This window comes from Fukomys damarensis, unplaced genomic scaffold (genome assembly GCF_012274545.1).
Source record: "Fukomys damarensis isolate Sample0158 unplaced genomic scaffold, DMR_v1.0_HiC HiC_scaffold_14, whole genome shotgun sequence".
Lineage (NCBI taxonomy): Eukaryota > Metazoa > Chordata > Mammalia > Rodentia > Bathyergidae > Fukomys > Fukomys damarensis.
Window position 1 is genome coordinate 20,522,708 of NW_022900926.1, and position 14,378 is coordinate 20,537,085.

The 14,378-nt window shown below is 42.5% G+C and overlaps 1 long non-coding RNA gene across 2 annotated transcripts; it reads left to right on the forward strand.

The window, feature by feature from the left end:
• Nucleotides 1–259: 259 nt before the first annotated feature.
• LOC104863903 lies at nt 260–14,231 on the forward strand. Of its 2 annotated transcripts, none has more exons than XR_780718.2 (3): nt 260–741; nt 13,485–13,657; nt 13,945–14,231. It is a non-coding gene; the product is annotated as an uncharacterized LOC104863903 (long non-coding RNA). The 2 variants fall into 2 exon arrangements; XR_780717.2 differs by having other exon boundaries at nt 14,047–14,231.
• The last annotated feature ends 147 nt before the right edge of the window (nt 14,232–14,378 follow it).

The window sequence follows — 14,378 nt, forward strand, 5'->3', positions numbered from 1 at the left end:
TGTATAGCAAGACCTTCTCTAAAAAAAACTCAAAAAGCACAATAATTGGGCTCAGAAAGTTTGTGAGAGAGTTTATTTGGACTCCAGATTCACTTTCTTTGGCATGAGCCAAAACCGAGAAATTGTCCACTGGGTAGTGTGGTGGGCTTGGATGAATTCTTCTCGCAAGCTCAATAATTGCAGTGTAGTAAAACCAAGTTTTATTTAGAAATAAACATCAACTATGTATATATGTTTTGCAACAGACAAATCAGAGGTCCAAAGTCTACAGTGTGGCTTCCCCGGTGCCACATGAGAAGCCGTGGAAGGGTTCAGATCTGCATCCAGTGTTGGGCCCCCGCAGCTTGGGCCTGGGCTGGCTCAGCCCCTCCCGATGGTTACCCGGGAGGCTCAGGACTGACCTCCTGACCTCCACATCCACTTCCGCTTCCGGTGACATCCGCTTTCCAGACTGCCTGCCTTTACCTTTCTTCATTCATAAGGCTTCCATGTTCCTTCTCACCAGCTGGACCTTTCCCAACCACATGTCCTCCCTGTAGAGACCAAGTGTGGACACCTGGCACCTGCCGGATCTGCTGTCATCTGGTTTCTCCGGGCGAGGAGGCTTTGTGGGCCCGATGTGAACCGGGCTGTGGTTCTGAGGAGCTGCGAGCCTTCAGAGCTGGTGTGGACCCCTCTGTGACACATCAGAGGTGGAGGGGCACGACGGGCTGGCATTCCGGAGGAACAAAGGCTTCACGCGTGAGTGCCCTTCCCTCTGCCCTTTCTCCTTGAGCTGTGACTCCACACGCAGCCCCGAGCTCACAGCCTGCTCTGGGCCCCGGGGGGACAGGCTGGCGTGTCGACCTTGTCCCCTCCCCATCTCCAGAGGAGTCGGCCGCCCTGGGCGGAAAGGCAGGTGTGCAGAGACCCCGAGCTGTGCCCGGGCGCAGAGCAGTGCGAATGGCAGAGCCCTGCTGCCTGTGCCCAGGAAGAGCGAGCAGGAGAAGGAGGCTACCGCCGAACTAGCAGTACAATCTGGAAGGAGAACAGGTTTTTGTTCCATTGCTTTGAGTAAATGGACAGCGCTGGCTGCTCAGGATACCTGGAATGAGAGCTTTCCTGCTACTAAGTGCTTCGTAGGTGTTCATGGGAACAGTGACTCCACTCTCACCAATGAGACCAGTGGCCATGCTTAAGAAATTGTTAAGTGCCAGGTATTGTGGCACAGTCCCGTGGTCCCAGCACTCTGGAAGGCTGAGGCAGGAGGCCTGCAAGTTCAAGCCCACTCTGGGCAACTTAGGGACTTAGTGAGACCTTGCATCAAAATAAAAAAGGGCTGGGATTTAGCTCAGTGCAAAGGCCCTGGACTCAATCCCCAGTACTGAAAAACAAAACAAAACAAAAACCAATAAACTGTTATGTGACTGATTAAACATTAGTCAGGATGTGAATGTAAATTCACGAGTGACACTGATTTCTATTTCATTTACTTGAAGAATTAAAAAACATAAAACAGATATCCAGAGAGTCAACTGAATAGTTTCAGATGGACGGCCCCTCTGCCCCAGTTTACGATCCCAGGTCACTTTAGTGACACGGGGCTGCTGGGGCATTAATGTGTCACCCCAGTTGTGTATTATGTGCATTTAAAACTGACAGTAGGGCCTAGCATGGTGGCACAGGCCTGTAATCCTAGCACTCAGGAGGCTGAGGCAGGAAGATCATCACAAATTTGAGGCCAGTGTGGGCTACATAGTGAGTTCAAAGTCAGTCTGAACTACACGGCGAGATCTGTCTCAAAACAACAGAATCCCCCCAAATAAATAAATAAATAAATACATACATTAATACACAAAACTGATGCTAGGATAGCCCCTTTGGCATAGTGGCTCAAGTCAAATATGGTGGTATGGGATCAGGGAGGAGAGATGATCATTGTTTGTTCTTTGTTTTGGTTTTATTTTTTTGAGACAGGAGCTCTTTATGTAGTCCAGGTTGGCTTTAAATTCCCTATGATCCTCCTGCCTCAGCCTGCTGAGTGCTGAAATTATAGACATGTACCACCATGCCTGGAAAAAGGAGGTGGTTTTTAAAAAAATGTGTATTACTTTATTTTATCCCATTTCCCTCCCTCAAGCCTCCTCCCCTCCCTCTTTATAAAAGCTTTGTTTCCATTTTTTCTTTTATTTTCACTTTTTTTCTTGTCCCTTCCTTCCTCTCTTTTCCCTGTTCCCCTTCCCATTTGAACACTTTCTTCCCTCTTCCCAACATCCATTATACATTTCTGTTCTTATTTCCACCTTTGGTTTCTCACACCAGAGAAACAAGGCAGTATTTAAACATGTGTGTCTGATGTATTTCATTTAGGAGTATGGTCTAAAGGTCTGTCCGTTGAGCTATAAATGTCTGAAGCTCAACCTTCTATGTGGCAGAGTAATACTCCATTGTATATTTTTTAGAAACACATCTTTATCTACTCATCAGTTGATGGGCATTTAGGCTGTTTCCAAAATTTAGCTGTTACAAACTGTGCTGCTATAAACACGTGTGTGCGTATATCACTGTGGTATGATGCTTTTAATTCTTTCAGGAAAATAAGAAGAGACATAGCTGGGCCAAATGGAACCTCAAGTTTTAGTCATTTGAGAAATCTCCATACTGATTTGCACAGTGGTTGCACCAGTCTGCACTCCCATCCACAGTGAAGAACGGTTCCTTTCTCCCCAAAGCCCCTCCAACATTTGTTATTGGTTGACTTCTTGACAGTGGCCATTCTGTTTGGAGTGAGGTGGAATCTCAGCATTTTCCTTTTCATTACATGAATGACCACTCATGTTCAACATTTTTTCATATATTTACTTGCCTTTTCTGATTCTTCATCTAAGAAGAGTTTTTATTTCAATGCCCATTTTTGAACTGTGATTTTAGTGCTCGCTTTGGTAGCACATACACTAAAATTGAACTGTGATTTTAAATTTGGGAGCTCTGTTTTTTTGTTTTTTTTAGTTCTCTATATATCTAGATAATAATCCTTTATTGGAATAGCTGGTAAAAATAGTTTCCCACTCTATGGGTTGTCTCTTCACTCTGTTGGTTTCTCTTGCTGTGCAAAAGCTTTTTAATTAGATGTGGTCCCAGTTGTTGATTCTTTGTAGTATTTCCTGTATGTTCTGGGTTTCGTTCATGAAGTCTTTCCCTACTCCTGTGTCCTCAAACATTCTTCCTATTCTCTCTTCTGGCAGACTTAGTGTTTCTCTTTTAATATTTAGACCTTTGATCAATTTTGATTTTAGGTTAGTGTGTGGTGAAAGTTACAGGTCTAGATTCAATCTTTGGCATGTGAACAGCCAGTTTTCCAGCACCAATTATTAAAGAGGCTATCTTTCTTCTATTAAAGGTATTTGGCTCCTTTGTCCAAGAAAGATAAACTGGTTGAGTGTGTCTAGAGTTGTTTCTGTATTGTCTAATCTGCTCCATTGATTCTCAGGTCTGTTCTTTTGCCACTCTGTTTATATCACTGTAGTTTTGTAGTATATTTAAAGTCAGGGATTGTCATACCCCCTGCTTTGCCTTTCTTGCCAAGAATTGCCTTTGCTATTCTAAGTCTCTTCTGGTTCCAAATGAGTTTTAGGGTTGTTTTTTCTAATTATGTGAGATATGCTCTTGGGATTTTGATTGGGATTGCATTAAATCTGAGTAACAGTTTTGGAGGTGTGACCATTTTCAGTATATTGGTTCTTCTTATCCAAGAACAAGGGATATCTTTCCATTTCTGATATCTCTTCAGTCTCCTTTTTCAGAGTACTATGGTTTTCCATGTAGAGATCTTTTACTTCCTTAGATTCATTCCTAAATATTTCACTTTTTTATGCTATTGTGAAAGGGATTGTTTCTGTAATTTCTCTCTCCACGAGTTTGTTATTTGTGTAAAGGAAGGCTATTGACTTTTGAGAGTTGACTTTGTATCTAGCTATGCCACTGAATTTGGTTATCAAATCTAAAAGTCTTTTGGTGGAGTTTTGGGGGCCTTTTATGTACAGTATCATGTCATCCACAAATAATGATGATTTAACTTCTTCCTTTCCTATTCTTATTCTTTTTATTTCTTTCTTTTGTCTAATTGCTCTGGCTAGTGTTTCCAGAACTATATTGAACAAGAGTAGTGACATTGGACATCTTTGTCTTGTTCCTGATTTTAGAGTGAAAACTTTGAGTTTTTGTCCACTTAGTATGATGTTGGCTGTTGATTTGTCATAGATGACTTTTATCAGATTAATATAAAGACCATCTATACCAATTTTCTATAGGTTTTTTATTAAAAATGGGTGTTGAACCTTGTCAAATGCTTTTTCTGTATTTGAGAGGATCATATATGTTTTGTCCTTGACTCTGTTAACATAGTGTATTACATTTATTGATTTGCATATGTTGAACCATCCTTGCATCCGTGGGATGAATCCAACTTGGTCATGGTGTATAATTTTCTTGATGATTTGCTGCATTCTGTTTGCCCATGTCTTATTTAGGATTTTTGTATCTATGTTCTTTAGAGAGATTTGCCTGTAATTCTCCTTTTTGGTTGGATCCTTCTCTGGTATTGGTATGAGAGTATACTTGCTTCCAGGAATGAATTTGGGAGTTATAGAGTTTGAGGAGTAGTGGCATTAGGTCTTCTCTAAATTACTTGTAGAATTCAGCAGGGGATCCATCAGGGACTGGTCTTTTCTTTGTTGATAGTTTTTAAATTACATATTCAATTTCATTGGCTGATGTTGGTTTATATAGAATTTCTATATCTTCTTGAATCTGTTGTGGTAATTCATGTGTATCTAGGAATCTGTCCATTTCTTCTGTATTTTCCATCTTATTAGAATACAGGTTCTTGAAGTAAGTTTTGATGATATTTTGGATCTATGCAGAATCTGTTGTGATTTTGCCCTTTTCATTCCAAATTGCATGGATCTGAGTCTTTTCTTTCCCTTTTGGATAAGGTTGGCTAAGGGTTTGTCAATTTTATTTAATCCTTCAAAGAACCAACTCTTCAATTCATTGACTCCTTATATTGTTTTCTTAGTTTCCATTACACTAATTTCTGCTCTGACTTATATAATTTTCTCCCTCTTATGAGCTTTGGGCTTGACTTGCTTTTCTTTTTCTAGAAGCTTGAGGTTCAACATTAGGTTGTTTATTTGAGCCCACTGTGTTTTCCTGATATGGAATTCAAGGTGGTAGATTTCAAGACCTTTTCTTCCTCCCTGTATAATCACCCGTGACAACCAGCTTAGGCACAGAAGATGAAGACTTGGTCTGGCAGATCTCCCAGCCCTGAAGAGCTCACCCCACAGGTGTGTGTGAGGCCCTTTCCTGGCAGGTAAGCTTTGCCCATAGCTCAGAAGTCTCTTTCCTTTTGAAGAAATCAAATTAGCCTAGATAGTAAGGATTCTTCTCCATTTAAGGTCCATTGAAGTCAGGCATAGTGGGACACACCTGTAATCCCAGCACTTGGGAGGCTGAGGTAGGAGGATTGCCATGAGTTCGAGGCCAGCCTTGGCTACATAGTGAGCTCAAGAGCAGCCTGAGACCCTGTGTCAAAAAGAACAACAGCAACAACAACAAAAATCCAATGAAGTCACTTTGCTCATAAAATTAGAGCCTCCTCTCCAAAATCCATACCATCTTAGGGAGGAAGGAATGGGGAAGGATGTGGTGGAGCTTGGGAAAATCCTACACAGACAAACCTTGGGTTGGGAGTAACTTGTTCAGTGAGTGTTCCACAAGACGAACAAACATTTCTGACAAATTTAACTTGATAAACGAGCTATGTTTTGCATTAAGAGTAGTACGTGGTGCCAAATGTCACATGATCACAACTGAGCCAATGGTTCTCCCTCTTTCTCTGGTATTGTGAATGATCCTCTCCCTACAGTAAGAGGTTAATGGAGGCAGTGTCATCTACAGAGGAAAAAGGCGGAGGAATCCCTCACTTCACATGAGATTAGGGAGATGTGTAAAATGTGGGAAACCGAAAGTTTTGTAGAAAAGCACCATCCAGGGCCGGGGATTTAGCTCAGTGGTTCCGGCGCCTGCCTCACAAGCACAAAGACCCTAGTTTGATTCCTGGTACAAAAAAAAAAAAAAAAAAAAAAAAAAGGAAAGAAAAGAAAAGAAAAGAAAAAAAGCAAAGCACCATCCAAGTAAGACTGCAGCAGTATGAGCGATGACTCTGTTTAATAACAATGCACTGAATTCATGAAATCCTCAAAAGGAGGCCAAAGCAAATGTCAGCGGATAGGTTCCTTGTTAAAGTTGCATGAAAAGAAAAAGATTCCATCAAGACAGAAGGTAGCAGTGATTCTGTTAGTGATAGCTAAAGTCTTCCTACACAGTAACCCTTCTTTCCTTTGTCTCCCTCACACCAGGCATGCAGGTTTTCAAAGGAAAGTATAGGTTAATTTGTTAATTTTTCTTTATAGCCTGTATTTTCCTTATTATTTTGTATTGTACTACAGCATTGTGGGACAAATCTGAGTTTCCATTATTTCTTTTGAAGAGATTCACTTTGATATCCAGGTGCTTTGGATTGCAAACATGTTTCTGGGACAAATTATGTTTGTAAACCAAGGTTTTACTGTGCTGTATTTGGTTCTGAGCAATACACTAACTTACTTGCTTCATCTACCCCACCCCACTCCTGGAATGAAAAACATTACAGAATTGTTGTGCCGTGATATTTCAACTTAGCAATGAAGGAAGTTTTTAAGTTCTTTATGAAGAGAGCTGAAAAAACTGTATTCTAAATCACGTTACCATTTCATCGATAAAGCTCTTGAGATGATGTATTCTCTGGGAAAATGAAAAAATTTTAAACATCAGCTTTGGTTTTTCATTAGAGTCAATCCTGGAATTGGCAAAGGAAAGAACAATTTACATTATACTTAATGTAAATTAAATTTCTCATGCATTCCTTATGCAATTGGATAAAATATCTTTTCTTAGGTGCTTTATAGTTTCAAATTTTTAGTCATTTATTCATTTAGGTTTTTTGAGACAGGGTTTCAGTGTATAGTTTAGGCTTATCTTGAACTCACTATGTAGTCCAGCTGGCCTTGAACTCTCAGCAATCCTCCTGCCTCAGCCTCCTGAGTGTTGGGTTTCAGGTGTGCACCACCACACCTGGCAAGTTTTTAGAAAAATAAATTATTGTTGTCAGAGAGCAGTCTTCTCTCTGATGTACTATCTTCATTTATTGTAAATGTGTTTGTCCACAAGGAAGGAAGAGAGGCGGGTATGGCTAGGGGTTTATGTGCCTCTAGCAACATGATACCTGGGGCAGGCTTCCAGCAGCGATGGTGGCTTTACCACATCTTTGTGTGGCTTTCGCGTCTGTGGGTGAGAGGTAACTTTGCTTTAGGCATCATAGTAGTGTTCCAAGTAGGAAGAGAGAGAAAGAGGTAAACATGGAAAGGAACCGAGCATGGTGGCATGCACAACAGTAGCCCCAGAACTTGAGAGGCTCAGGCAGGAGGATCACTGTGAGTTCAAGGCCAGCTTGGACTACATATCAAGACCCTGTCTCAAAGAAAAAGGAAAGGAGCTGCTGGCCCAATCCTTAAAAAACTTTTTGCTGAAGTTTCAGGCAGAGACTTCGGTTTCTATGCATTGACCATAACTGGGTCCTGTACCGTAGAGGGAGTCTCACTGTCCACCCCACCCCCCGCACGATGCGGAGCCGAGGCCGCTGAGGAAGGTGACAGAACTAGTGCTGGGAAGCCCGCTCCCACTTGTCACCATCAGTGTGGGGCTTTCTGACCGAGTCCTTGTCGTGTGGGATTGCTTTAAACAAACAGAGAGCTTCAGTTCAGAAGTTCTGGTCTAAGAACTCAGTGTCCACCCTGCTGATTTCCTTTTTCAACTACAGATTGGGCTATCTTGTCCCTAAATAGCAGCTTACTGTAGCTGGTGTTCTGAGAGCAGCATCTAAAAGATCAAATGACAGCATGAAGGGAAACATCTTGTGACCTCTGCGGTCTTGTCATTTGGGATGTGTTTCTTGCCAGGACAGACAGTTCAGTGTTTTTTTTGTTTTTTTTGTTTTTTTTGTTTTTTTTTTGAGACAGGGTCTCACTATGTAGTTGAGGCTGAACTGGAACTCACTGTGTATCACAGGCTGGTCTCGAACTCATAGGGATCCTCCTGCCTCAGCTTCCCAAGTATTGCGATTACAAGCATGCACCACCACGCCTGGCTAGTTCAGTGTTTTGAGGTATTCTGGAGTTTATTTGTTCAACGGCAAGACACAATCATCATGAATAATGAATATATGGGGAAAAAGCTAAACAAGGAGACATAATATTTTTAATACTGGAGATTAAACACAGAGGTGCTCTACCACTGAGCAACGCACCAGCCCTTCGTAATTTTTTTTATTTTGAGATAGGGACTTGCTAAACTGCCCGTGCTGGCCTCAGACTTGCAATCCTACCTCAGCCTCCAAGATATGTACCTTTTTCTGTTTGTTAATGGGGATTGAGTCCAGGTCCTTTGTATGGAGGACATTCTCAGATCTTTTTTTTAATTCTGAGACAAATTCTTGCTAATTCACTAAGTTGCCCAGGCTGGGTTTGAACTTTCAGTCCTGCCTCAGCCTCTGAGCAAGCTGGGTTTGCAGGCGTGTTCCACACCCTTCTGTACTCTCTGCCTCTCACCTTTTATTACCACTACCTTAGGAATCCAATTTCAATATGAGTTCGGTGGGGACAAAACATAACTGAACACAGCATGTTGTAAGATGGGAATGGAAGTTTTAAGTTATTATTCTTGAAGCCGGGCATGGTGGTGCACATCTGTCCTCCAGTACTTGGGAGGCTGAGGCAGGAGGATTGTCAGGAGCCAAGGCCAGCCTGAACTACAACAGTGAGACCTTTCTCAAAAAAGAACCAAACAGTTATTATCTTACTGCTTGTACAAGGGTGTCTGATGCTTCTAGCACCATTTGTTGAAAAGGTCTTTTCCCCACCAAGTGGCTTTGCACCTGCGTTGAAATTCAGATGTCCGTTTATGTGTGGATGCTGTTCTATTGATTTATCCGTGTCCGCCTCGGTATGCATGGTTTTGGTTACTGTATTGTTACTGTGGGCACTGTAGTCAGGTAGATTTTCAATTAGGTAGACCGTTCTGCTTTTTTGAAGTTATTTTAGATCTTCAGACCCTTTGCTTTTCCATATGAATTTAGAATCCACTGGTTAATCACTACCAGAATGCCTGCTGATTAGTTTTTAGGCAGATTTTAAAAAATTGATGCAAATAAATCTTGGGAACAGCTCAAATGGCCACCAAACGATGAATGGATAAAGAAAGTGTGTGTTTTTTTAAAGACATAATGGAGTACTACTCTGCCATAAAGGAAGATGAGCTTGAGACATTTCTAGCTAAATGATGCCCCTGGGGACCGTATTCTTCAGTGAATTAAATACTGCATTGTTTCTCTAGTGTGAAAAACCAAAAGTGGAAATAAGGACTAACATGTATAGCAGATACTGGGAAATGGAAGAAAACGTTCAAATGGGAAGGGCAGCAAGGGAGGGGAGAGGGAGGAAGAAAGGGAGGGAAAAGAAAACAGACAGAATGGAAACAGAGCTTCCATGCACAGGGAGGAGAGCGGCTGGAGGGCCACGAGAAGAAAGAGGCGGTGTGCGGCCCGTGCAGTGCGGACTCCCTGCGGTGGGCGTCACGTTGTCTGTGCCCGGGACGTGCCATCCGTGTTTTGCTAGAAAAACTAAATAAAGTGTACCGATACATGTTTTGCTTCAAAACATAAATGTCACATTGAGCAAAAACTCATAATTTCAGCCATTTTAAAGTTTACAGTTCAGTGGTTTTTAATACATTCAACAAGGTTGTCCAGTTCTCACAATTTAATTTCAGAATCTTTCTTTCACCCCAAAATGAACCTGCACCCATTAGCAGTCCCTTACATTACCTTCCACCCGTCCTTAGCCTCACACTCACCCACGTGTCCTTTCTTGCCTGCTTACGTCCTGCCCTTTTTATCTTTTGTCCGTCCGTCCTTCCTTTGTTCCTTCCTTCCTTCCGTGCTGAGGCTTGAACCCAGGCCCTTCACATGCCAGGCAAGTGCTTTCCACTGAGCTACACCCCCAGCCTCACTGTTTCTTTCTAGATTTGACTCCCTTGGGCATTTTGTAAAAATGAAATCATGCAATGTGTGCCCTTCTATTTGTTTTTTGTTGCTCGGGGAGGCCTCAGACTCTGGACTCAAGGGACCCTCCTGCTTCAGCCTCCTGAGCAGCCAGGATGGCAGAGGTCCCATTGCACTGTCACACCTGTGCTCCTTTACTTTTTGGTGGCCCGGGGGCAGGAGCTAGCCCTTGGGTGTGTGAGGCCATCACTTTCCCACAGAGCCGTGGGCCCGGGCCTGTGCCTTTGGTCTTGTCTTTCATTAGCACAGCGTTTTCATGGTCCATGTTGAAGCAGGTGCCTCTTATCGGGGTTATTTTGGAGGATACACTGAACTCATGAGTTCCTAGGTGAATTTGCAGGTGGTTGTAACTGTACTTGCACTGAGTGTCCTGACCTGCACCTCTTCGTGTAGAGGGTTCCTTTGACTCCTCTTAGCCCTGTTGTGTAGTTTTAGTTTTGATACCTCGCTACATTGGTCTGATTTATTCCAAGTATTTGACAAATTTTTGATGCTACTTTAAATTATATATTTAAAAAATTTACAGTGTCCAATTGTTTATTGCTAATATTTAAAAGTATAAGCTGGGATTTAGCTCAGTGGTTCTGCTGCCTGCTTCACAATCGCGAGGAACCAAGTTCGATTCCCAGCCCCCCAAAAAAGAAAAAAAGAAGTACAATTACTTTTTGTATATTGACTTCGCTGCTTTTTGCTTTTTCTCTGTTCTGATTTCTCTTTTTTTTTCCTTTTTGATTTTAGTTTCTTCCTCTGCTTACTTTGGTTTTAGTTTTTCTTTTTCTCATTCCATAAAGTAGAAATTCAAGACCTTTGAAGCATGACACGCCCAACAGCGCAGACTTAAATTGAGTTACTTGGGAGGCTGAGGCAGGAGGGTCACAAGTTCAAGGGCAGCTTGAACAGTGTAGTTAGACCCTGTCTCAGAATTTAAAAAGAAAGAGGCTGGAGTTGTTTCTCAGTGGCAGAGCATTTTCTAAGAGTGCACAGGGCCTTGCGTTCAACCCCTAGCACTATACAACAAAAACAATGACAACCCCCGAGAAACAACTTGTCTTTTTCTCTAATCAGTCTTTAGCACTGTAAATTTCCCTCACAATCATTTTAATTTTCATTCATTTTTAAACTCAGTTTCCAGTTGGTTGATTCTTTGACAGTAAATGACTTAGAATCATGCTAGTTTGTTTCCAAATGTTTAAAGGTTTTCCCAGAGAGCTTTCTGTTACTGATTTCTAATTTAATTTTTCTATGGCCTGACAACACACTTGATATGATTTGAATCCTTTTAAATTTATTAAGTTTTTTTTTGGTGTGGCCAAAAATATGAGGCATCTCCATGAGTAATTGAAGACCTAGTGTATTCTGCTGCTGTTGGGTTAAGTATTCTGAAACTGTTAGACCAAGGTGACAATGCCATTTAGGTACAAGGCATCTTTCTTGGTTTTCTTTTTTTTTTGATATAGGGTGTCACTATGTAGACTGACCAGGAACTCACTATGTAGCCCAGGCTGGTCTCAAACTCGCAGCGATCCTCCTGCCTCGGCCTCCCAAGTTCTGGGATTATAGGCATGCGCCACCATGCCTGGCTTTCTTGGTTTTCTGTATTTACACAGAGACACATGCATTATCTTTTTTACTTTCGTGGGGGGAGGCATGCTTGGCAAGATGTATCCCACTGAACTATTTCCAAATGCTGTACAACCATTTTTGAAACAACAAAAGTTGTCAATCTATTTTTCCATGTACTTCCGTCTTTTTTTTTTTTTTGCTTTACACATTTGAAAACTACTCTGGGTGTGGTAGTGCACACCTGTGATCCCAGCGCTTGGAAGAGCACACTTATGGGTGTATCCTCAATAAACTGATCTATTTATCATTACAAAAAGATCTTGTTTTTCCTTTTTCTGTTTGTTTGTTGTCACTTTTGAGTCAGTCCTTTGCTCTGTAGTTAGACTGGCCTCAAACTTGTGATCCTCCTGCCTCAGCCTCATGATGCTGGGATTTATGGGCATGTGTTACACTGTCTGGCTTTTCCTAGTAATACTGAAAGTATCTTTTTCTTTTCCTTTTTCTGAGACAGGCCCTTGCTATGTAGTTCACGCGGCCTCGAATTCGCGGATGCCTGTAATCCTAGCACTCAGGAGACTGAGGTAGGAGGATCACCACAAAGTTATGGCCAGCCTAGGCTACCCAGTGAGTTCGAGGCCAGCCAGGGCCATACGGCAAGACTCTGTCTCAAAACACAAAAGAAAACAAAATAAAACCAAAAGCGTATGTACCGGGCATCAAACTCAGGACCTTTCACTTGCAAGGCAGGTGGCGGCACCACTGAGCTAAATCCCCAGCCCAAAAGAGTATATTTTTATAAGAAGCATAGAGGAGGTGTTTCAGCTTGTGTATGTGGTGTGTCACAATGAAATGTGAAGCTTACGGCAAAAACGATTTAATCTCAGGATTAGGTAACAACTCACATGTTTGAATGCAGAGTGCAGATTTATTAATATGTTTATATTTACATATTTTATCATAATGAGGTCTTGTTTTTAATAGATTTTTTTTTGCAGTACAGAGGATTGAACCCAAAACTTTTGCACTGAGCTACATCCCAGCCCATTCTTTTTTATTTTGAGATAGAGTCTTGTCTAGTCTCTAAATTGCCCAGGCTGGGTTTGAACTTGTGTGATCCTCCTGCCTCAGCCTCCCAGGGTGATGGAAATATAGACCCACCCCACCAGGCCCAGATTTTAATGGATTTGTGTTGTTTTTTACTCCCTGCATGAGCCGGGCTGTGTTCTGGGTGAAAGGGCCATCTCAAAGTCAGGAGAGTAAACCCCCTGACCTCACGGAACCCATAATTCAGCCTACGATTGGCCTCACATTCAGTGCATTAAGCTCCCAAGTACCATTTTAGTAGAATTGTGCATAGAGTCCCAAGATAACATTTTCCTTTTTCTTTCTTTTTTTTTTTTTTTTTTTTTTTTTTTTTTTTGAGACAGGGTCTCACTGTGTAGTTGAGACTGACCTGGAACTCACTATGTAGCCCAGGCTGGTCTCGAACTCACAGCGATACTCCTGCCTCAGCCTCCCGAGTGCTGGGATTACAGGTGTGCACCACCACAAATTTTTTAAAATTTTGAGACAGGGTCTTTCATAATCACTAATTTGCTGTGTTACTTAGGTTTCTTTCTCTGGAGGAACAGAATCAACAGAAAATCTTTGTGTAATTGTGGAAGGGGATTTATTAGGTATCTTACAGGATCAAATGTTGAGAGTCCACAATACCCACTTCCAGCGAGCCGGAGGATGCATGTGCTGCTCAGCCCACGAAGATGGAAGCAACAGAACAAAAGGGATCAGGAGGCAGCACCAGTCTAAGGCAGAAGGCCTGGCTACTCACTGCAGTGTCACCACTTGAGTCTTTGTTGGAAGGGTGAAGAAACTGGAGACCCACAGCCAAAGCCCAAGGTACAAATTCTGGGCTACAAGACTATCAGTTGATGCTACCTGGCATCTGGGGGTGGGTCTCCCTACTCAGTTTGCTGGCCTAACTGTCAGTCATCTGCCCCACACCCAGAACTGTGCTCTGATAATCTGCTGGGTGGTTCTTAATACTTTCAAATCCGCACAGCATGATTAACCATCACAGTTGTAAAGGCAGGGCTCAAATTGGAAATTCTCCTGTCTCAGCCTTCCAGAGTGCTGGGATTATAGGCATGGGGCACCATGACTAGCTCATGAAAGCAATTTTCTAGAAGCAGCAAAGAAACTAATCAAGAGGAATTGTGGGCAAGAACACCCCGGAATAAGAGCCTGTGTGGGGTTGCGCTGTCGTCACCGTTCCCTCATCTACACAGGACCCAGGAGACCACCTCTGATGGTGAGAACTCCACGGAATCTTCTGCAGCTTGGAGGAACCAGCTGCTATGTAACTTGATAAGGGCACGTTTGGAAGCTGCAGGTCCTGTAAACTAAAGCTACTTCACAGTGGAGAGGCACGGACTACACAGAATAAAATTATAACTGGCCAGAATTGCATTGTTGTTGAGCATGGTGGTGCACTCCTGTAATGCCAGTACTCGGGAGGCTGAGGCAGGATCGCCGTGACTTTGAGGCCAGCCAGAGCTACGTAGTGAGTTCAAGGCCAGCCTGGGCTACGTAGCCAGACCCCCTCTCAAAAACAAAAACA